Source organism: Ambystoma mexicanum, chromosome 3q (assembly GCF_040938575.1).
Source record: "Ambystoma mexicanum isolate Mex_15411 chromosome 3q, UKY_AmexF1_1, whole genome shotgun sequence".
Classification (NCBI taxonomy): Eukaryota; Metazoa; Chordata; class Amphibia; order Caudata; family Ambystomatidae; genus Ambystoma; species Ambystoma mexicanum.
This window is the reverse complement of record NC_090926.1, coordinates 253,751,286-253,776,087: the sequence shown is the minus strand read 5'-3', so window position 1 is coordinate 253,776,087 and position 24,802 is coordinate 253,751,286. Positions and strand designations below refer to the sequence as shown.

Here is a 24,802-nt window from a genome sequence, read left to right as displayed (position 1 = left end):
CGCTGAAATGATCCTGTGGCCAAGAAGTGCAGTACATTGAAGACCTTCTCCAGGGGGCTGAGTGCTTGGGAGCACAGGGTGGGTGATGTGAGGTCATCCTCCCACTCACTGACCAGGTCCAGTATTATGTGTGGGGGAAACTTGTACCTCCCATACACCTGGTCATCAGGCATCCCAAAAAGGCTGGTTCTGGGAGTGAAAATTCGGGCCCTCACTATCCTCCTCCTTTGGTAACCCACGGCCACTGCTGCTAGGAATGGTATATTCATCCTGGCGTATGAGCTTGTTTGTTGTTTGCGCGCACTTTTATGCTGCGCGGGTCGACGTACGCCTGCTTCATGCTGGCGTACGTGTCTCAGGATTGGACCATTTGTTTTTCGGCATGTCATAGGCGAACGTGTGAATCTTCCCGCCCACCCCAGTAATACACGTAGCACGCTCTCCCAGGCCCAGTCGCGGGTAAATATTCCCGCCCACCCCTGGAATACATGTACCCCACTCTCACAGGCCCAGTCGCGTGTGGAAGTTCACGCGCACCCCGTAGTACACGTACCCAGGCAAATCCCGTGTGTAAATTCACGCGCACCCCGAAGTACACGTACCCAGGCTAATCGCGTGTGGAACTTCCCGCGCACCCTGAAGTACACGTACCCAGGCCAATCGCGTGTGGAACTTCCCGCGCACCCCGAAGTACACGTACCCAGGCCAATCGCGTGTGGAACTTCCCGCGCACCCCGAAGTACACGTACCCAGGCAAATCGCACGGCTGGGGGGTGGAGGTACAGGGGGACATGAGTGGGGGCCTGGTGGAGGCTGCCCCTGGTGGCTGGGGGGTGGGGGTGGTGGGAGACATGAGTGGGGGCCTGGTGGAGGCTGCCCCTGCACTGCTGGGGGTGCAGGGAGACATGAGTGGGGGGCTGGTGGAGGCTGCCCCTGGTGGCTGGGGGTGGTGGGAGACATGAGTGGGGGCCTGGTGGAGGCTGCCCCTGCACTGCTGGGGGGTGGGGGTGGTGGTAGACATGGGTGGGGGCCTGTTGGAGGCTGCCCCTGGTGGCTGGGTGGTGGGAGACATGAGTTGGACATGAGTGGGGGCCTGGTGGAGGCTGCCCCTGCACTGCTGGGGTGTGGGGGTGATGGGAGACATGAGTGGGGACCTGGTGGAGGCTGCCCCTGGTGGCGTGGGGGTGGTGGGAGACATGAGTGGGGGCCTGGTGGAGGCTGCCCCTGCACTGCTGGGGGGGTGGGGGTGATGGGAGACATGAGTGGGGACCTGGTGGAGGCTACCCCTGCACTGCTGGGGGGTGGGGGTGGTGGTAGACATGGGTGGGGGCCTGGTGGAGGCTGCCCCTGCACTGCTGGGGGGTGGGGGTGATGGGAGACATGAGTGGGGGCCTGGTGGAGGCTGCCCCTGCACTGCTGGGGGGTGGGGGTGGTGGTAGACATGGGTGGGGGCCTGGTGGAGGCTGCCCCTGCACTGCTGGGGGTGGGGGTGCAGGGAGACATGAGTGGGGGCCTGGTGGAGGCTGCCCCTGGGGGTGGGGGTGGTGGGAGACATGAGTTGGACATGAGTGGGGGCCTGGTGGAGGCTGCCCCTGGTGGCTGGGGGGTGATGGGAGACATGAGTGGGGGCCTGGTGGAGGCTGCCCCTGCACTGCTGGGGGGTGGGGGTAGACATGGGTGGGGGCCTGGTGGAGGCTGTCCCTGCACTGCTGGGGGGTGGGGGTGATGGGAGACATGAGTGGGGGCCTGGTGGAGGCTGCCCCTGCACTGCTGGGGGGTGGGGGTGCAGGGAGACATGAGTGGGGGCCTGGTGGAGGCTGCCCCTGGTGGCTGGGGGGTGGGGGTGATGGGAGACATGAGTGGGGACCTGGTGGAGGTTGCCCCTGGTGGCTGGGGGGTGGGGGTGGTGGGAGACATGAGTGGGGGCCTGGTGGAGGCTGCCCCTGCACTGCTGGGGGGTGGGGTGCAGGGAGACATGAGTGGGGGCCTGGTGGAGGCTGCCCCTGGTGGCTGGGGGGTGGGGGTGGTGGGAGACATGAGTGGGGGCCTGGTGGAGGCTGCCCCTGCACTGCTGGGGGGTGGGGGTGCAGGGAGACATGAGTGGGGGCCTGGTGGAGGCTGCCCCTGGTGGCTGGGGTGGTGGGAGACATGAGTGGGGGCCTGGTGGAGGCTGCCCCTGCACTGCTGGGGGGTGGGGGTGATGGAAGACATGAGTGGGGTCCTGGTGGAGGCTGCCCCTGCACTGCTGGTGGTGGGGGTGATGGGAGACATGAGTTGGACATGAGTGGGGGCCTGGTGGAGGCTGCCCCTGCACTGCTGGGGGGTGGGGGTGCAGGGAGACATGAGTGGGGGCCTGGTGGAGGCTGCCCCTGGTGGCTGGTGGTGGTGGGAGACATGAGTGGGGGCCTGGTGGAGGCTGCCCCTGCACTGCTGGGGGGTGGGGTGGTGGTAGACATGGGTGGGGGCCTGGTGGAGGCTGCCCATGCACTGCTGGGGGGTGGGGGTGATGGGAGACATGAGTGGGGGCCTGGTGGAGGCTGCCCTGCACTGCTGGGGGTGGGGGTGATGGGGGACATGAGTTGGACATGAGTGGGGGCCTGGTGGAGGCTGCCCCTGCACTGCTGGGGGGTGGGGGTGGTGGGAGACATGTGTGGGTGCCTGGTGGAGGCTGCCTCTGCACTGCTGGGGGGTGGGGGTGGTGGTAGAGAGGGGTGGTGGTAGAGATGGGTGGGGGCCTGGTGGAGGCTGCCCCTGCACTGCTGGGGGGTTGGGTTGATGGGAGACATGTGTTGGTGATCAGTAGTGCAAGGTGACATGTGGGTTGCCTGTGGGACATGAGCAGGGGTGCAGGGTAGTACCCTGTGGTGTGGGCTGCCTGCAGGGGCCGTGGAGGGTGTAGAGGGAACACCTGGGAGGACCCACATGGCCAAATCACGTGTAGCATTCCCCGGCACCACCGAAATACACGTACCCTGCAGAAATCGCGTGTGGAACTTCCCGCGCACCCCGAAGTACACGTACCCAGGCCAATCGCGTGTGGAACTTCCCGCGCACCCCCACCTACCCAGGCCAATTGCGTGTGGAACTTCCCGCGCACCCCGTAGTACACGTACCCAGGCCAATCGCGTGTGGAACTTCCCGCGCACCCCGAAGTACACGTACCCAGGCTAATCGCGCGTGGAACTTCCCGCGCACCCCCACCTACCCAGGCCAATCGCGTGTGGAACTTCCCGCGCACCCCGTAGTACACGTACCCAGGCTAATCGCGTGTGGAACTTCCCGCTCACCGCGAAGTACACGTACCCAGGCCAATCACGTGTGGAACTTCCCGCGCACCCCCACCTACTCAGGCCAATCGCGTGTGGAACTTCCCGCGCACCCCGTAGTACACGTACCCAGGCTAATCGCGTGTGGAACTTCCCGCGCACCCCGAAGTACACGTACCCAGGCTAATCGCGCGTGGAACTTCCCGCGCACACGCTATTTTTTACACAGCGGGTGTCCGTGTTTGTCAGTGCCCCTTTGCACCTCATTTGTCCTAGAGGGCCACTGTATGGCCCATTCATCATGGCTGTATATGGGTGCTTTTTGTTAGCGCACATTTTGGCACACATTTTTTTCAGTCGCAGGGGCGCTACCGCCTGCTTTCTTGTGGCGTACTTCTTTGGCCCTGTGCGCGTCTTTGACCGTGCGCTGGTTTGCCCTATTCAATTCCATGAATACGGGTTGTAGGCGAGTGTGTGGGCGTTCCGCGCACTTGCCCCCTGTACTTCCCCCGTGAAGCCCATATTTTCACGCGTTGTTCCCCATTCCGAGTGTTACGCCCCGTGTTCCGCCTACTTTTGTGATGTGCGCCGCGCTATGTGCGATTTCGCAGTGGCCGTGTCGCACGCTGTTGGATGACCTGTGCGCCGGTGTGCGCGGCGCACATTTTTAGCGCACATTCAATGTTTTTCTCGCGCACGGACTTCCATGAATTGCTGTGCACTGGTTTCCCTGCGATTTTCGCACTTTTCCTGCGAATCGCATGTTTTGGCACCTCTGTGCGGGAATTTTCGGCGCACATTATTTCCATGAATTGACCCCTGATTCTTTACCAGCAAGATGCCGAAAATATTCTAAAAACCATAAGCGGAAGAAACACAAAAGAATTTTGCAGCACATTGAGATCCACCTACGACGTGCAAGAAAAATCCATAATAAGCGAGATTGGAGAGGCAACATGGACAAAACACTTTACAACTATGTACCAGGCGCCAACAACTCAAACAGGGGCATCTATAGAGCATAACCTGGAGCCATGGGTAAGAGTGGACGACCCAGAGGAAATTCGATTAAAGATCTCGGGCTTAAAAAACTCACGAGCCCCAGGCCCCGACGGGATTACAAATGTGGATTTAAAAACAAACCTAAAGGAGTGGGCTAGCCGAATGAGTCAAATCTTTGAAAGATGTTCGAACCTGAAAATGATACCGTCCTCTTGGAAATCAGCTACAATGGTACCTATTTTCAAGAAAGGAGACAAAAAGGACCCAGTAAATTATAGACCAATTGCTCTCCTCGATGTAATGGACAAAGTGTTTGGTTCAATGCTCCTCGACCGCTTTAAGATCTGGGCGGAAAATTCACCTTGCAACGACCCCTTCCAAACGGGATTCAAGAAAAAAATGGGCACGGCGGCAAACATCTTGATGTTAAACGTGCTGAAAAACAGAGTATTGGAAGGGGGTACAAGAATCTTTGTTGCTTTCATTGACCTTACTCAGGCCTTTGATCGCATAGACAGGTCTAGCCTTTGGTCAAAACTGGAAGCCTGGGACTGCCCATTGGCCTTACTGAATCCGATCAAGTCCCTGTATACCAACACCAGCATGCACATCTGACTGGATCAAAGTGGTTTGTTGTCAGCACCTATTCCAACAGCACAAGGTGTGAAACAGGGCTGCCCGCTGGCTCCAGTTTTATTCCTGGCATTTATTGGTGACATAAACGAGGAAGACACTGAAACACGATCATTCCCACCAAAAATTTGTAAAACTCCCATAACGAGACTTCTTTACGCTGACGACCTGGTCTTACTGGACCAGACGCAAATAGGACTTCAGCGTCAACTAACAAAGCTACAAAAATACATGCAAAAAAACAAATTGGAAATAAATGTAAAAAAACGCAATTCCTGATATTAGAAACATCCATCAGGAAAAAAGAGAAATCGAGACTAAATCTGGAAGGAACACCAATTGAAAGAGTATCTGATTTCAAATATCTAGGAGTGATATTGGACTCTTCAAAACAGGATAAAGCGATGGAACTAGCTCTAATGACCAAAGTCAACAAAATGGCAGCCCAAGCTAGGGCCACAGCCAAAAGGTTTGGCAGATGCTCGCTAATCCCAGTACTAGAATTTTATAAGAAAAAGGTGATGCCAACGCTTACATATGGCGGAGACGCAATGATCAACCTGCCACCAAATATCTGGGCAAAAATGGAGGCAAAATTTTGGAGGAAAGTTCTAACGCTACCAAATTCCACCCCGATTGCATCGATCCGTCAAGAGCTCAGCTTACCGTCCCTCAAAAGTACAGTGACACAATCAACACTAATGTTGTACAGGAAATGCCGGATGGCAGAGCCTTTGTCAATATACAACCTCGTCAATCAGGAAATAGAAAGAAACACAAGTAAACGGCTTGTAAACTGGAAAGAAGAAAACATCAGTGTTGGAACAGATACAGGCAGATGAAGATTTACTAATAAAGAGCCCAAAGAAAATACTTACAAAAATTAGAGAGCTTGACTGGATATCTACCTTGGAAATAGCAGGAAAGAACAAACTAACTACACACCTGCCACCTAATACGAAGAAAATAAACGAACTCCAAGAATACATTAAGAAGTTCCGATCAAGGAAGGGGAGAGACATGCTGCTACGTGCCCGCTTAAACTTACTGCCGACCAATGAGATCTTGGCCATTAGAGGCAAGTCGGAAATCAACTTTTGCCGTTTCTGCAAAACACAAGAAATGGAAACAATCCATCACTTACTCCTAAAATGTGCCGCAAACCAACATATAAGAGAACGATACCCAAGGTGAATCTTCTCGGATTTCATCATCTCGGACGAAGAAATATGTTGGTTTCATTTGATTGGAGGAGAGAAAACGCAATGGCAAATAGCTACATATAAAATACTGGAAGCCGTAAATTTGCCGAGATAGGCACATTTTTAGAGAGTCAAGTTCTTTTTTCTTCTTCTCTCTCTTCAGCACAACAAGAGCATGACAAAAAGTCTATTTCTGTAAAAATCTTTTTGATTAAATACAAATAAAAAATAAATAAATAAAAATAATGTTTTCTTAAACGTTAATTAAACTAGAAAAGTGGTGCTGAGGTCGAAGACATTCTATTTACATAAAGGGGAACAAGTATGCAGTAGAGTTTAATAGCACCTCACAGGTGCCATATGTTAGCTCCTTTTTTTGACATGCTAAACCAGTGCTGATGGTTTAAGAGAATCCCCTCCATGTGGTTGCCCTGTGTTTGTGATGGCTGCTAGGGCTGTTCTCGAGCCGTAAACCAGGCACATGTAAAAGCTGATGCTTTCATGTCCCTGCCTCACATGCTTTCTTTATCAGAATATGGTCTTTGTAGGGAAAGTGTTCCTCCTTCATGGAAGAACACTTTCATATGCTTGCACGCACCTCAGAATCGGGCCTTTCAGTCTTCTTAGGAAGATAAAAGCCTTTTTATCTCCTTTGAATTTCTGTACAGCAGTCAAGGGACTGATTTGATCCCACCTTGGCTTTTGGAATGTTCTTATGTGAAGCCTGTTGGGCTCCTAATTAACTCCTTTAGTCGGTTTTACACTTTGCTACCCAACTCCTATCCGTTGTACAGAATTTCAAGCATATCTTATCTCACCTACCCTGATCGCTATTCACTGGCTTCCTATTCACATTAAGATTTTCTGCACTACGAATAAAGCCATTGTTTGAGGTACGCCAGATAACAAATTACTTGCCTCACGGTAATGTTCTTTCTGAAGGATGTTCCTCCCAACAGATTACTCATCTGTGACATCCATATCCCAGCGCAGCTGTTCTCTGGAAACTTTTCCGCCACCTAGGAGCATAGCGCGGCTCCGCCTGATGCCTTTACATGCCTGCACCGAATATGATGTTAGGGCAAGTATATATAGCTGCGCTGTGCCCCCAGTTCCACCCTTCTCCCCTAGCACTCTGAAGCTGATGGACCGTTGTGTACGATCTTTCTGCAAAGAGGGGCAGGTAGTTAAGGCAATGAAGAATTTGTGGGAGGAATATCCATCAGAAAGAACATTACCGGAAGGTAAGTAGTTTGTTCTTTTAATGGATTCTTTCCTCCCATGGATTCCTCATTTAAGATAGACTCCCAAAGCAGTACGTAAACCTGGAAGAGGGAGGAAGCGACACCACCACCTAAACCGGAAAACTCTGGAAGACTGCCCCACCAAAACGGCATCCAGGCACTAACAGGAATGAATCTAAGCAGTAACGCTTAACAAACCTGTGCAAGGACGCCCTGCAGAGGTGGAAGCCACTCCCCTGGTCGAATGAGCTTGGAGACCCTCAGCACGAAACTTACCATCCAGATCATAGCATTCTGAAACGCAGACAATGATTCGCCTGGGCAGATTTTGTTTGGTCACAGCTCTGCAAGCACGAGAAACAGCATAAACAACAAAAAGATTGTAATCTTTCCTAGCCTCTCTAGTACGAGGGACGTAGAACTTAAGGGCCTGACACAGGTCTAGTCGATGAAATCGTTCCTCCGCCTTGTCAGGATAAAGTGGAGGAAATAATTCAGGAAGATGGACCTTTTGAGAGAGATGGCATTCCGAGATCACCATCAGCAGAAAATAGGGTCTCGCTCTCAACGCCACCTTCTCTTTGGAAAAAAACAAATGGGGAGTGTGGCATGGTGGAGTTAGAAGTTGGACAAAGGGGTGACATGTTTCAACAAGTTTTATTTTAAAAATATTGAAAAAGTCCCATCTCTAAAAGTTATACCTACCTAAACAAATATCTCTGATGCTCGTTGTAAGCATGTTTGTCCAAATAAAAAGTATACGTCCTCTGTCATCATTTGGGTACAGCATCCGAATGAAACAGGAGAATGACTCCCTTCTCCTGGTGAATTGACTCAGTCTTTATCTCTTTTCCAAAAACCTTTTGCACTAGCTTCTGATTCAACAAAGAGTGCATGATCAGGAGACTGACTCCCTTCTCCTGACCCACCTCGCACAGCCTTGAGGGATGTCTGGGGTTATTCTATAGCAATAGTCCTCAATAGTCTCTTCACTTCTTCCCAAGGGCTTTCTAAAAGCTTGCTTTATAATTCCAGCAATTCTTCTCTGGCCTCTGACGTTATGAAGATTTCCAAATAGCTCTTGTTGTCTAGCATCCTCTTTAATATTACCTAGGCTACCACTGTAACCAGGAAGATTCCTCCCAATTCACTCCTCTTGGCTCTCTGAATATCACTACTGTGATGAGGGAAGATTCGTCCTGAGGCTTTCTTGACTTTTGGTAGCACTACTGTGACCAGGGAGATTACTCACAAGGCTTTCTTGATCCTTGGTTCACTAGGTATCACTACTGTGAAGAGGGAGATTACTCCTATTGCAACTTGCACTCTGTCTCTCTTTGGTAATTACTATGACAAGGGGGATTACTCCCAATGCAACTTCTACTCTCCAGTCTCCCCGGACCACACCCGGCATTCCTGCAGTTCCTGTTACCTTGTTTGTGTTGGAAATGCAGGTCCGATTCTTACTGGGGTCACGGGCGATTTGCTGGTCGTTTGTCACTTCTTTCTGGTTCGCCTGCGTGCCTCCGCAAAGTCCTGTGGCCGGCGGTCTTGGCATAGATGTTGGACCGAGCAGTCCACCTCAACTTCCCCAGCACTGGAGTGAGTCAGCTAACGGGATTCTTCTGCGGTTTCCGCTCTTCGGCATCCTCTCTTCTGAGTACCAGCTTCTCTGCACAGCCGACAGGTTCCCGGCTTCGAACTTCCCAGGCTTTGCTAGCTGATTGCTAGCTTCTCTACGCTTCCTTCAGTCGGCTCTCAGTTTTTCTCTCTCTTAGCTGGGCCCACACAAGCGGAGTGTCATAGTTTTTTGGTTGTTTCTATGATGTGCTCTTCATGTCTCTTCGTGGCCATTTCTTCCCAGTACTCTTAGATAAGGGTGTGCCATAATTCCTGTTCTTCCTCATCTCAGTGGTGTCCAGTCTCAAGGAAGGAATGTTAGAATAACACACAGTAGTACTTCCAGTTGCACTCTATACAGACTTTAGGGTTTTCATGGGTGCAAGGCCTAGGGGCGTTCCTTCACGGAACAGGAGTCCTTATCCCCATGAGGGGAGTCTCTCCCTGTGAGGTCCTGCTTTCAACCACCCCTAGGGGTACTATTGAGCAGCAGCCTCACCTCCCCATCCTCATAGGGAAAATCCCCCACTTGGGGAGATGTGACGAGATCCAGTGAATCGTCACAGAAGGTAAAACAGACAATGCCCTCATTACGAGATTGGAGGCAATTCCGCCTCAGCGGAATTACCGTTACCGTTGTGGTGTAGGGTGGAATCACTGCCATATTACAACTAGGCACGCACTCACCATTGCCAGGAACGGTAACTGACTAAACTGATTCCACAATAGTAATTCCACCCGTATTCAGCAGAACTACCATTACCGCCAGCCTTTTCAGCACTAATTCCGCCAGTGGAATTACTGCCGGTTGTTAGGGAGTTTAACAAAAGTCCACCTGTGGTAGGAATTCAGAAGACTCACTCTTGGATGCACAGGGCTCAAACTCTTAGGTTTGAGCTTAACTACCCAAAAGGTTCGGTAGCTATGGTCGAACAGCCAGAATTAGTCTAGGAGGTAGGAGTGCTGTAGGTAAGGACAAAGACCTCTGAGCACACTTACAGTGAAGAATGCACCTACACATTGTAGTTTTTGAAAAGTAATATTTATTATAAACTCTAAAGCAGACAAACAATACTAGGATTTCATGTAAGTACATTTTTTCACTAAAATAATGACTGAGCATTACTCAATTCACTGGTAGACCGTAGATGATAAACAGTTAAGTAGTTAAAGGAGCATTTAAGTTAGCAAATCAATTCTTTAACAATCTTCCAATGTAATTTAACAAGGATACTGGTAAGTAAGTTCGAGGCAGCCTAACCCTTTAGAAAGACCAGCCCCATCTGGGGAAGAGAGTCGTCAGTTGGGTCGCTGGGTGACCAGGGCCTGTGGGCTGAAGAACAGAGGAAGGCAAACACTGTAAAAAATGTTAAGTTTATAGAGGGTTCAGGGAGGTCAGATAGATCCCCCGATGGATTGAAGCCGAAATGACTGATGTCCTTAGGCCTGGAAGAACACAGTTGGGGTTTCCACGCAAATGTGTCTCAGGATGATCAGGAGGAGTAAAGATGAACACAGCAAGCACCCAGGTTAGCACCTAAGCGCGCAACAGTACATTTCTAGAAGAACAATGACTGTCTGGCGGGTCCCTGAGGTGAGGCGACAGCAGCTCCTGTTTGGATTCTGGGCCTGGAAGCTGAAGAAAGAACTATTGGCATGAGCAAACGTTCAGCTTCTTCTGATGGGATGCCCAGCAGACTATCTTTGCGGTACTGTCTTGTTGAGTGGGCACAGGCTTCGCAGCAGCGACGGTTATCATTCGCAGACTTCCCTTTGTTTCTCGGTCCCTGACTTAGAAGAGTCACTACAGGCCCAGAAGAATGCCCACAAGGTTCGAGCCGAAACTTGGGAGATTGCAGTCCAGAACGGTCGCAGCTCTTCGAGGGATGGCTCAAAATGCAGTTGGTCTTGACACTGGTAGGCCCAGAAGAGGTGGTTGGAGCAACATCGGTTACTTAGTGGTTGCTGGAAGTGGCTGTAGACGTCGTCCTTCGGATTCTTCTTTCCAGTGGTCGAATCTGCCTGTTGGCTCGTCCAAAAGGACAGCCAGCCTCCCAGTTCAAATTGGATGCAGGCAGACACAATGCATGACAAAGACCAGGGGAGTGTCGGCCACCTCCCCCACTTCCTGTCCTTTCAGGCATTCAGAGAGCATTGTCGGTCTTTCGTAAGGAAGCCTGCCAAAGATGAAAGACATAGAAGGATCTCCTCCAACCAAGTAGGTAGAAGGCGGCTTAACAAAGGACAAGTCATAAATAAAACAAACAAACAAGGGTTGGTAAAAGAAAAGTGGTCGCCATTGACCTAAAACAGTGGCTGTAATGTGTTCCTTACCACAGCACTAATATGAGCCTCCCTGTAAAGTTTGCAAAAAGTCCGTAGAAATCATCCATTGCCACCAGTCACTCGGATGAACTTGTCATTGTAACTAGAAAGTTACAAAAGTGGAAAAGGGATACATTGTGTCCCCTCAGCACTCCACATAAGGTGGGATGTGCTGATTCCACAAAATAAAAGTCAGGTAGGATAAAAAGTATCCCCTTCCTTGGTAACATTTGTTATCACCAGGAAAAGAAAAAGGGCAACTCAAGCAGTGCTGGGTGCTGCAATAATAAATTGCACATGCCTTAAAAGTTGGAGGAAAGCATGACTCCAAAAAATACAACAAAAAGGATTGAAAAAGGTTTGCAAAGATAGAGTAAAAGAATTAGTGGTTGGAAAAAAGGTTCCCACTCACTCAGGAGAACTGGTAAAAATCCAAGAGTCCAGCAAAAAATGCCAGGGGACTCACAAGTGGGAAGAATTATATAGCAAAAAGGAAATTCTACCCAACACCGGAGGAAATCGCAACTCCGGAATGAGAAACGTGCAGGCTGCAATCTTGAAAAATCCAATCCACTTAAAATCACCATTAAGAGATTACCAACCAAGCCCAAAACACACCCTAAACATGTCATCTGGCAAAGGGAAGGTGCCAAAAAGGCGCCAAAAAAACTGAAATTCATAGAGTAAGGGGTCACTGTGCTGGCAGATGAGGTGGTGGCCCATGCAGAGTAGCTGTATGGGCCACGCAAGACACCCCCCCGGAGCAAGAATGCCATTTTGACTGAAATAAGGGACAAGGTGGCAGCTGTGGGTAATGTCCCACGGGACTGTTATGACATAATAAAGCACTGAAACAACCTAAAAGCAAGGGTGCAGATGCTAGTCTCCAACCATCGTGGGGACACAGCGGCCACAGGTGGAGGAACTGTGGCCCTACTGCAGCTCACGCCATGGGAGGACAGGGTGAAAAGCATCTTCCACATGGCAGGCCTGGATGGCGTGGGTAAGGCAGGTGTGGGAGCCAGGAAGACCCTAGTGAGTGCATGAGTGAATCATGGGCCCCATGCACAACAACTAGAATGGAGACAGGCGCACTTGCAGTCAACCAGCCATTGCAGAAGTAACGCATGAAACACCATGGTACAGCAGCTATCTTGGACAATCACCCATTCACAAGGTATATCCCCACCACCTTGTGCCAGCACGTTCAGCACCCATGTAAGGACACATCTGCCGAAGAGCTGCCACAGACTGAACATATGGCACAAATGCAACAGATGCAGATGTCTAGGTCAAACACCCAAGAGATGCACCAAAGCAGTAGCAGTAAGGCCTCTATGAAGCGTGCCTCCCTTCCAAAGTCACACTGACACTCCCATGGCTAGCAGGGCATCACTCATGTGACAGGAGAAGATGATATACGTTCAACAACGGACCATGGAGTCGTATCTCACTGTGACCCCATTGTACATTGCATGAGGGCACACCCTACAACCTTCCAACAAGAGAATGATGCACTGTTTTCTGCGTCCCAGGGGCGCGATATAAATAAAATAAACAAACAAACAAACTCAGGCCCCCTCGGAGTGCACCACTGTGCCTGGCACACCTGGACCACCAAGTGCAAGCAAGGGAGCAAGCCATGCCACACCCAGAGAGGCCGTTCCCCCAGAAGGAGACCTCCAGGACCCCCCAGTTCAAGAACCTTGCTGCTGGCACCTCTGTGGGCACAGGCACACCTGTCATGGTCAACAGCACCCATGACGGAGCTTGCAGGAACCCCCACCACTGTTGGGGAGTCTACCGTGCAAACCATCCACCTAAGTGCAGACGATGTACAGGCAGTGGAACAGGACACTACAGTGGACAATGGCACCACAACTGCTGTCACAGCAGCACCTGACTCTGGCTCCACCTTTCCAGCTGCCCCTATGAGGGAGATGTCCCGGGATCAGCCCCCCATTTTAAGACACTCGCCCATGCAGTCTTCTCCTGCCTGCCCCCTCCCCCCCACTGGCAACATACAAAGGAGACAAAATCAGATGATGACGAGGTGCATGGTGAGCAGGCGTCTGCCAGCCCGGGAAGACAACTCCATCCCTATTCAAGGCCAGCACCACAACACGCCATGGAGGACATCTGGGAAAGGCTCACACAGATGACACAGTGGAAGAATAGGATGAAGCGCATAGCTCAGGAGCAACAGTCTGACGCATGGACAATGCTCCAGGTGGATGTCTAGTGCCCTGGAACAACTGTTGTTGTGCTGCTGCAGGAACTGCTAGTACCACCCTCATGAGCTGAAGGATGTTGGAGTTGTGTGCGCAAATGTCAGCCACCAACGAGAACATCTCCATGGCCATAACCCTCACCCTTCAGCATGTCCGAGCAGTGAACCAGGCAGTTCTGTTTCAGCCACCCTTACAGAGGGATCTGTGGCAAGCACACCACCAAGGAGGTAGTTGACACATGTAAACAGATTGCAAGGGTATTGTGTTGGGGATGGGGGTGTGGGGAGGGTATATTGTGTTCGGGATTTTCAAACTTGAGCATTACATATCAGTTAACTGGAAGCAATGCTGGGATATGCCTTTTTGTATGAATGTCTCTTCTATAGGTGGCTATGCACAATGGTAAGCAGCATGTGATTATCGATTTGATCAGTAATAATGTTTTTTAAAGATTTTTTCTTATTACGTGGTTAGTTCAAACAAACTTTCACATTACAAAAAGAAAAAAATGAACAAACAATTCATCAAATGCAAGTATTCAAATTAATAACAACCAATACAGCCAATCGTTAATAAATAAGTTACTGAAAGCCCAAAGTATACATAGCAGCCCCTCTGAACCAACAAGCCTTCTTAAATACTAGTAAGTTAGTTCATATTATCCAATTTCCCTGTATCAACAAAACTGGTCCAAATCTGATAAAGTGCTATGTGCATATAATCTTCCGGGGGTTGCATGTCCTCATCAGGACAATTACCCTTAAACCTAAGAGCACACCTCAACTGTAGTAGTGATTGCTAAATTCTTAAGACTAGTAGGGGGTGCAAGGGAGATGAACAAACCCTGACACTGGGTGGTATACAGTAGTAAAGAACAACAGATGTCCACAATCGGTGTTGAATGTACATGTAAACTGAGTTGATTCTGCAAATACTAGTTTCTGTATGTAGCGTTTTCAGATGAATGGGCTAAGGCTAAACTCCTCATTCATCCCATCAGGTGTTAGACTGTTCAACATCTCAATCGAGTGGACCTCTCTTTGATCCATACGTCTTGCATGATTTCCTCCTCTGGGGGCCTTTTTTTACAAACTCCAATATAATTACTTTCAGTTGTGCAATGGTATGCTTATTCGAGTTAAAGTGACGTGCAACTGGAGATCTTACATTGTTGGTTCTGAGTATCTTTGGTAATGAGATATGTATTATGGAATACTTTAAACATTTGGTTATTTATTCAACACCTTTAGGGTGTGCGAGTGACGGGAGTGCTCCACAAGATTGTGGACATCTGATGTCCTCATCAGGAGGCAGGTGGAGTTTCCGCCTTAGGCACATGTTGTGCAGCATGGCAAAGGCAATAACAATTTGTCCAACCTTCTCTGGTCTGTACATAAAAGCTCCTCCAGTCCGGTGTAGGCATTGGAAACGAGCCTTCAACAGGCCAAAGTTCTGCTAGATACAGAGCCTGGTCAGGACGTGTGCCTCAATGTAGGCCACCTCCTGTGGCATCTGTAGATTCTGCACAGGTGTCATCAGCCATGGTAGCTGGAGGTATCCAGAGTCAACTGCAAGGGCAAAGGTGTGTCAGTCACAGAGCATTGAGGATGTGTTGCCTTTTAAAACAGCATGTTGAGAGACTCCACCTCCACTTAAAGGTGGAGATAAGTGCACTGTGTATTTGGCGGAATTACTGCCCATTTTCGGCGGCATCACTACTTGTTTTATGGTGGAGAAACCGCTTTGGATCGGGGCAGTAATTCCGCCTCCGTAATTAGCGATGGGGCTGATTCAGCCATATGTTGGCGGTAACTCCACTGGAGCCAATTCCGTAGGCAGAATTAGCACTGGCTCATGATTCAGCAGTATGGTAAAAGTGGTGGTAATTCCATTACTGCCACTTTTAATGTGTACTGTTTTACTCATCATGAGCCTCAATGCCTAGAGCTCAATAACAAATATCGCGGATGTGACAACTAGGAAAATCACCTAAGGGTGAGAAACCTAATAGAGTAGGAATGAAGAGTCTCAAAAAGAGCACCCCTAAGAAACATTAAAACTAAATTCAAATTCCACACCGGAACCACAATCTCTCGGCAAGAAAACTGGTTACACAAACCCTACAAGAACTGCACAACAGTGGGGATTGTAAAAAGACGAGCCCTGTTCTGGGGACCCCTTGAAAACCAAAAAAGCATTGAGATAACCACTTGCAGTGCCAAAGATAGTAGAAAATCCAGTGACAGGATAAAGAATCACCTGGGGCCAAGTTGGCAAAACAACACATCTTGTCTTGTACGGCCCACCACACAAGATCCTGAGCCACCTGATTTGAGTCCTGCAAGGGGTCCGACGTGTGACCCTGAAACTGTGACCATTGGTAATGTAGAAGCCACTACACAGATTTCATGCGCAGCCTCGCCATTGGCACCACTAGGATGCAGGAGGCCCAGAAGTCACAGGAAGGCCTAGGCCGGGACGTGTTCCTGGGATTGGAGGATATTGACCAATCTGAAAGATGTTCGCCACTCTATCTTTGGGTGAGAAGGCCCTGCCCAGGTGAGTCCCCAAGACTGCACTAATAAATTGAAGGGGTTGACACGGTGAAACCCGAGACTTTTTGAGGTTCCGGGAAAAGCACATGCTGTGCAATAGAGAGCATGTGTGGAGAAGGTGCTCCAACTCTATATCTGGTGAGGGAGCTCAGACGAGCCAGTCGTCCAAGTAGGGAGAGACATAAATGTCCTCCCTCCTGAGGCGAGCAGCCACCATTGCTAGCAGCTTGGTGAATACCCTTGGAGCAGAAGCAAATCTGAACTGCAGGATCTTGAACTAGTAATGAGGTCGTCTCACAACAAACCTAAGGTACTTCCTGCACTTTTGATGAATCGGCACATGGAAGTAAGCAAACTGAGGTTCCATGAAAACCGACCAGTCCTACAGATCAGGGGCTTGTAGAATCTGGGCTAGAGTAACCATCTTTAACTTGTCCTTGCCTAGGAACAAGTTCAGCAGCTGCAGATCCAGGATGGGGAGCAAGCCTCTGTCCTCCTTTGGCACCAGAATATAGAGAATTCATAGGTTCAAGCCCAAAAGGGATCTGGTCGCCCTACTTGTCATAGATGTCATACATCCTTGACATGAAAGTGTCCCTAATGAGTGGAATGCATTCCCGCAGAACTGCTGTGTCCGCGGCGTGGACAACACGGTCAGTGTTGATGCCCCCAAAGGTGGGACCTGTTAGCGCTGAGAGGGTACCCTGCCGGTCACAGCATATGTGGTGGGACCCTCGAAGTTGACGGCACTGTCGCCTGCCCCACAGGTGCCGAGACCGACATTTGCCGGCCGCAGTCCGCCCATGGTTTGAAGCTCCAGGCCTTGGATGGAGTAGGCATGGCGTATCTTGAAAAAGTAGGTTAAGTGCGACAAGCGTTTTCTGATCAGCAAACACAGTGTGCTATATGTACTCGCTCCAATGTCATATCAACGTCATATGGTACAGGGCACGTAGAGGCATCGGGCGGAGCCGACACAGCCATGCAGGCCACCCCCGGCAATAGAAAGATTTACAGAGAACAGCTGCGCTGAGATATCATAGATAAGGAATCTGTTGTGAGGAAATAATGAATTGGAAACCTTAGCTGCTGAACTGTCCCTCTCTGAAGGTGTAGATCTACTCGGAGGCACAATATTATGCAACTTTCAAGTCCGAAGTTTAAGCAGGCTTAGTTTGCAACTCAAGCTTTTTCCCTTGCTGCCCCCTGTACCTGGAATGCCACACCACTTCACATTAGTTTTATGCCTACCCTGCTTTCAGAACCACAATTTCTTTTCCATTGACTATTCATACATTCAGGGTCCAAAATATGCACTTGTCATTAGCATTTGGCTAGTAATTGACTTGCCGAGTAAGAAATGGTGTACTTATGTGTATATGTAGAATTGAGGTGGCGGGTGACACTTTATTGCGGGCTGGTATATTGTAGCCTAGATTTTTTACCCCATGTACATTGTTAAATCACTTTCTGATATTAGTTCCTCTGCATTTCATGTGGTTGTTGTTTTCCTTGAATATTTGCTTTCTTTTTTGATGTTTGAAAATTGTGGCATTTGAAGTTTTGAAAATCTTGTAAAACGAATACAATTTCTGGGAACTGTGCCCAAAACTCCCATTTTGGGACCAAGGAGTTGAGCCCACTTGGCTGAACACCCCCTATGGGACAGGGCAAGCAGGATCTCAACGGAAGTAACCTCCTTTAGGGGACAAGGAATCCCCAAGTAAAGTGATTACCACACCTCCCTTTAACTCAAGAGTCCCAAGTATTTGTTGAATATGGTATCCAGTCATTCTATCGAATAACAATCCATCTAACACCAAACCATCAAATATTTTCCATTGAAATACCATTCCATATAATGCCCATGTCAGTGAATAAAATTCGATGGATCCATCGAAATGTAATATTATGATTAGGGGTTAGATTAGGGTTAGGGTTGGGGCTGGGGTTAGGGTTGGGGCTAGGGTTAGATTAAGGGTTACATTAGGGTTAGGGTTGGGGCTAAGGTTGGATTAAGGGTTACATTGGGGTTATGGTTGGGGTTAGGGTTAGATTAAGGGTTACATTAGACATTAGGGTTAGGGTTTGGGTTAGTGTTAAGGTTGGGGCGGTGGGCGTGGGAGTTTGGGGGGTGGGGGGATCCCCCGCCCGTCCAATATACAGAAATACTTAAAAATGTTACAAGGAGCTGGCCAGTGCTGACATTTCAGCACTGGACAGCACAATGTAATATTTTGAAGTTACAAAAAAAAGCATGGAAATGCTACTTTTTACATGTAATAGTGCATTTCCATTGAAACCAGTCCATGTATATTGTCGATGGACTGGTTTCATTGGAATTCCACTTTTACATGTAAAATATAGGTTGTTGATGTTTTGGTATGCAATGGTTTGTATTCAATGGTTTTGCATGTAAACCCTTCTTTTCCTGTCGTAATCACATAATCACTATAAACCTTTGAATACATGTGAAGTGTGTAGTGCCATAATGTGCAGTGCTTGTTTCTGACCTGGCTCTGTTAACACCCATCTTTGAAGAACGGCAACAATGGTGCCTCCTCTGTTGTTCCAGGAAGGAATTTAAAAGACCAGAAACCCATGCAGAAGCTGAGAAAGCCACCCAGAGGGTGAAAAACAAGCTTTTGCAGGAGTCCTGCCTCGAGGCTCCTTCCTTCCAGGAGGAGCCTCGGGGCAGGACTGCCAGAGAATGTGGTGGGCAGAGGAAATTCATAGCCCAAACACTGCAGAGTCCAAGAAGGCAGAAAGCATGAGAAGCGCTGAGCTGTCAAACTGAGGGAGAGGTGAGTTTGTGCAGGAGGGTTACAACGGTGTCCAGCCATCCCGGCGCAGGTAGGAATAACAAAAAGAGGAGACACGACTGCAAAGAAGTTGTAGTCACAGTTCTGCAGCAAATGGAGAAGCTGCCTTCCCTGACAAACACCAGCACATAAGAACAGGTACGCGCCGGATCAGAAGACATGGGAGGAGGGCGATAAAACATGGAGACAGTCTACGAGAGGCTGACCCTGGAAATGGGCAACAAGAAGGTGAAAGCAACCAGATAATCAGCCAGCTTCAGAGGCCAAACAGGCCACGAGGGGTTGAACCTGAGAACATCCCACAAGGGGACAAATGTAACCAGAGCATCTGACAACCTGACAGGCCAGACAGCCCATGAGAGGCCGAGATGGAAAATAACCCAAGAGGGAGTAAATGCATCATGAGAGCCAGGTGACCTTAAAAGGCCAGACAGTCCACGTCAGGCTCAAAGACATGAAAATCAGGGTTGGGGTGAACAAGAGACTGAATACAAAATCAGGGCTCATCAATATTGTTTTAAACAAGGAACAGATCTAGAGAACCAGCTACTTCAATGTGGAGATGAACCTTTGGAGCCAATAAGAAGGCTTGCATGGAAGTCCCAAACAACCTTCTCTAAGAAGAGAGGAAGGCTTTAAAGACCCAACTTTGAACTGTAACAGCAGGCCGGAGCTGAGAGAGAGAGAGAGAGAGAGAGAACCGAACAAACAATTGGGTGAGGGTCAGAAACCAGTCACCAGAAGTCAGGTAGAGTGGGAGAAAACTTACTTGGGCTAGCATTATGTTTCCTTTATTAGTGGTAGGGATCGTGCATAAGACAGAAGTTTTGAGACATCCTGATGAGCTTGTTCTTCTCTTTGAAGTTAGAGAAACCCATTCATCATATACATGATGAAACTCGAACCGTGTCTTTTTGTCCATCTCCTATGCTTGATTTACCACAGGATATACTGCATGGGAATACTGAATATGCTGAATGACCGATTAACTAGGAATATTCAGACATTGTCCATGGAAGAAATATCCATCCAATAGAACATGACCAGGGGTATGTAATTTGTTCTTCTAATGGATTGTGTCCTCCCACTGAGTCCATCCGCTTTGATAGACTCCAATAGCAATATTCATGATGGAGGTGGGACAAGTGAGTTCTTATAAGACTTTAATTTAGCCTATAATCTTGTGAAGAACCGCTCTTCCAAATCGAGTGGCCCGACCCGACAGGGTATCTAAGCAAAAATGCATTGCAAATTTGTTGAGGGAGGGCCACGTTGCAGCTTTGCAAATGTCCTGCACGGGTATACCTCTATCTAGAGCTGAAGTAGTTGCCACTCCGCTGGTGGAATGGGCTCTTAAATGATCAGGTTGTTCCTTCCCAACAGCGGAGTAGCACACCGAAATGAATAAAATAATCAATCTGGAAAGTTTCTGCATGGTCACAGCTTTACCTAGTTTGTGACCCACTTAGCCAATGAATAGCTGATCCTCCTGTCTAATGTTTCCATTTTTGCGATGTAAAAGCTAAGAGCTCTTTTCGGGTGAAGTCTGTGCAACCTCTATTCACCCTTAGAAGGATGAGGAGGGGTGGTAGAAAGCTAGTAGTGAAATACATTTTGCAATAAATGAATTTCAGACATAGGAAGGAGGGACGGACCCTCAGAACAACCTTCACTTGGAGAACACTGTAAATGGTGGCTTGCAGGATACGGCAAAGCCACTAAGAAAACTGTTTTCCATGCAAGTAGCCTAAGAGGACAGGAATGAATTGGCTTTTTTTATTTGTATATGGTTTAAACAAAAACCTTTACAAACATGTTATGACAACATCATATTCTGTATAATAAGTGTACATTTATACAAATACATTTAAAATCCCTACAACAGAACAATTCAGATATTTATTTCAAGCAGAATTAGTCTGATTTGCTTGTGCAAATTTGCTGAAGGACCAAACATGCAGTAATTACTCCTGAGATGGAGTTCAACAATTAATACAGTATAATTATGAATCCTTGATACGGAGAAACACACATGTTCATTAATAAAGTGCATCCTTCAAGTAGTTTGTGCAAAATCGCAAATGTACAAAACAAGCAGTAATCAATTCAAAATAAACTCAAGAAATAGTACTTAATTGCAACCAACAATGAAATCGACAAGCTGTTAAAATTCAAGGAATACTTTAAGAATATTTTATCACAAAACTCATAAAATGAGTAAAATCTATTCATAAGCATAATTCATATTTAAAAATTACATCCATAATAGTGTATAGAGCATATAAATACAACCAACTATATGCAAAACACTGAACACATTCTATCTGAGATAGTTGATAAATAATTGTAGTCAAAAGGCGCGCGAGTACTAATACTAGTGAGGTGTTTTCACCCCACATGCATAGAGTCCACAGAAAATCCCTCAAAAACCTAGATTCCCAATGATACATTTTTCAAGTACCACCATACGAACAGTTTCAAAATGCGAACACAACATAACCAGAAGTTTTAGAGTTTCAGGTTCCTTATGGCATTCACAAAACCGACATGCCCATGTTCATGAGATCATTTTTGTGATGCCAATGGTGAATTCGATCATTGGTGGAGGATTGGTTAAGTTTGAATCTAATGAATAGAGTTTGAGTTTTCTCCCACAGGAAACTAAGTAAATACAAGTGTCAAGGTTTTCTTTTTTACGCACCTTATAAGGGGTATATCTGTTTGTCTCAATCGGGGAGCACCATTCATATTCGTAGTGTTTTTTCTTCACACGAGGCAAAAATGTGCAAGATTCTTGCAAATTTACATTGATTCTGGTAAAAAATGTCTTAATTTTCACGTCAAATCGAGCTATAGATCTTGGATGTGCATCGACAAGCATCTGGGCCAAATCTTCATACATGGAATTAGGTGGAGGGTTAATCATTTTGGCATAGTTGGTCATCATTCTCCGATTGGTGCTTAGAAGATAAAGAACCAAGGCCAAGCTTGTGTTGCAGGATCGAATTAGGAAGGAAGCTAGCTAGACCCAGTGTGCATTTCTAGATTCAACCCGGTAATTTATCCAAAATATTATTTTTATCGAACAAGCACATGTCTAAACCATACAGTAATATTACCTCGACCTTTAGGATATAAAAGTCAATGACCAGCAGAACTGAAAATGTACAATACTTTCTGTATATTATTTTCATCTGTATCAGAAGTGGTCTGACTTTTTGATTTAACGCAGTCTTCCACATAAGTATCGAAGCCGTATCATATACGTTATAACCTAAATATCATAGGGAAAGAGTCTGTTCCATTCTCGTACCTTCAATAGACCACTTGAAGGGAGATAAATTCCTTCTGTTGGTAAATATCACAATGCTAGATTTAGTGGGATTGGCCTGAAGGTTGTATTTTTTGGCATAGCGCATTAATAGATTGAGTTTATTTTGTAACCCAAATGGTGTTCAATCGAAAAAGATCAAATCATCAGCGAACACCATCCAGTGTAAATGCAGTTTGCCTAGTTTAACTGAAAAAATATTATCCTGCTTCCATATTTTGTTAAGATCACACATATAATGATTAAATAGAACAGATGCAAGATTGCATCCCTGATTCACACCCATGAAAGTACGGATGGTATCACTGAGGGCGCCCTCTTGATTTATCTGCATCCTATAATTGGTGTGAGTGAAGCATGGCAATTATTAGAATTATCTGGGGGGCGAGAGGGTTTATGCCCAACAGAGTCATTTTGTTCCACAAATGATTGCGGATTACTTGGTCAAAGGCAGCAGTCATGTCTAAAGAGGCCATATAGACTGGGCCGCAATCTGCCAGTTTGGTTGTCTCTAGAATGTGCGCAAGAATAGTTGCATGCAAAGCAGTACCCATATACCTGCAGAACCCAAACTGAAAGCGGGAAAGGACATCATGCTCTTGGATGTGCCGTTCAAGTTCATTGAGACTGAGAATGGAGAAAACCTTAGACAACGCGGCCATGAAAGCAATAGGACTAAAATTAGATGGGTCCATGGGATTACCTTTTTTGTAAATGGGTATAATTGAGGACAACCACGACTCTGGCATTCGTTTTAAATTAAAGATGTAGTCGTATTTGACTTTTAATACTTCTGCCCAAAAAGGGGGTCAGCCTTAAGTGCGCACGATGGAATACCATCAGGTCTGGCCAATTTGGAATATTTGTGTTTGGAAATTGCCCACTGGACATCCGTCAATGACCATGAACAATGCCCCATAATCAATGTGTTAAGTTCTCAAATGAAATAGAGTACTCTGGCAGAATTTTATATTTTAAGGTGATCTATTTATGCCACATTTCGGGTGATATGGAGGAGTGGACGGGAACACCACTTCAGATAGTAGAGCTTCTCAAAACTGCCCAAACATTTTTAGAGTTGTGCTTACGCAGATTATAAATAATTTGCTGGTTATCTGCAATGTGTAATTTGTTTTTAACCCCTTTAAGTCTATTTTTGTATGTTTGACAGATCTTATTTTTAAGACTTCCAGATTGTGCTGCAGTCAAGTCTAATATTTTGAGTTCCCTTAATTTTTTGTTTTTCTGACGCTTTAGATTAGCCATCTCTGTATTAAAAGTATGATTATGAACTCAAGTTTTTGTTTTGTTTTGCAGATGTGTTGGTACGGAATCGATTTTCATCAACTAGAGGAGTGGAACAATTCTATTATTAAACATCATTTGAACAGATTGGCTAAAGCTACCTCTGCTTTAGCCATTTTGTTCAAATTATATTTAATATAATTGTTTCATTCCTCCAGTTGATGAAAATCCATTCCATAATGATACATATCTGATTCAAACAGTTTCTTTGCTGACCCTCTGGGTAAGCTCCTGGCATACTTTGAAGTTCCAGTGAACCAAAATTGTTCCAATGATCCGAAATTGCACGTTGGTCAAACCATGTTTACATCTAAATTAATAAGCATATGATTCCCCCAATGAGGGATTGGTGACTGTCACACCATCACGTGCACTTAATAGACTAGTTGATACAAAGAAATAATTGATATAGGACCTTTTGGAACCTCTTTGCCAGGTAAACCATTACACTAGTTTTCGGCAATCTGTATGTCCCATGTAAAATAGAGGAGTGTTAGCAGTGTCCAACTCAACACAAGTTGAATTGAAGTCACTGCCAATTATTATCTGATAGTTTGAATTTCGAATGAAAGCCTATTCCAGTATTACATCGAGGCGAGCAAAGATTACTGATGCAAGGTCCTACTAGGGTTCCAGTATATACAAATTATCAAGAAAATCGGTTTTGGCTCACCAAAGAAACTTAGCTCTACAACCAAAAGATCTTCAGCAGCAGAAATCAATATAGTAGACACCTTCATGTTGTTGTCCACTAAGATGGCGAGGCCCCCAGAATGTCTACCTGCAGAGCCTATACTAGCAACTTGTTTGAAAGAGTTGCAGCCTTCTATGCAGGAGTGCGTAAGTTACATGATCTCTTGCAATAAGATTATCAAAGGTTTGTTGGCAAAGGGCACTGAATTGAAACATAAATGTAAGTTATTGAAGCCACAAGAACTCCAAGATTTAAAAGTAATTATATTGTGGTTATGCTTGTGTATTAGATTTTTTAAGTGATAGAAAACAATTCATAAAAGGTTCAACCCATCACCAATCCTTTACGGCATTAGCAAATGTGGTGAATTGAGTGAGCAACTTTTAATTTATTCGTTTTGGATTATCACCACTTGAGGTAGACATTTTACCGTCATCAATAGGTGCCACCCGAGTCTCTATAAATACCAGTATATCTTCCTTAGTTTCGAAAAGATGCAGACTGAAACCAAGGTGTATTAGAACGCTTCTTTGGTCCCAAACCAATTTCATGATGATATACGAGTGAAATTG

General features: G+C 47.0%; 1 protein-coding gene across 4 annotated transcripts in view; it reads right to left on the bottom strand.

Moving 5' to 3' along the window:
- The window catches only part of BAZ2A (bromodomain adjacent to zinc finger domain 2A), a 2,136,751-nt gene that overhangs the window by 486,499 nt on the left and 1,625,450 nt on the right, over positions 1-24,802 (bottom strand). The gene's annotated exons all lie outside the window — the stretch shown is intronic.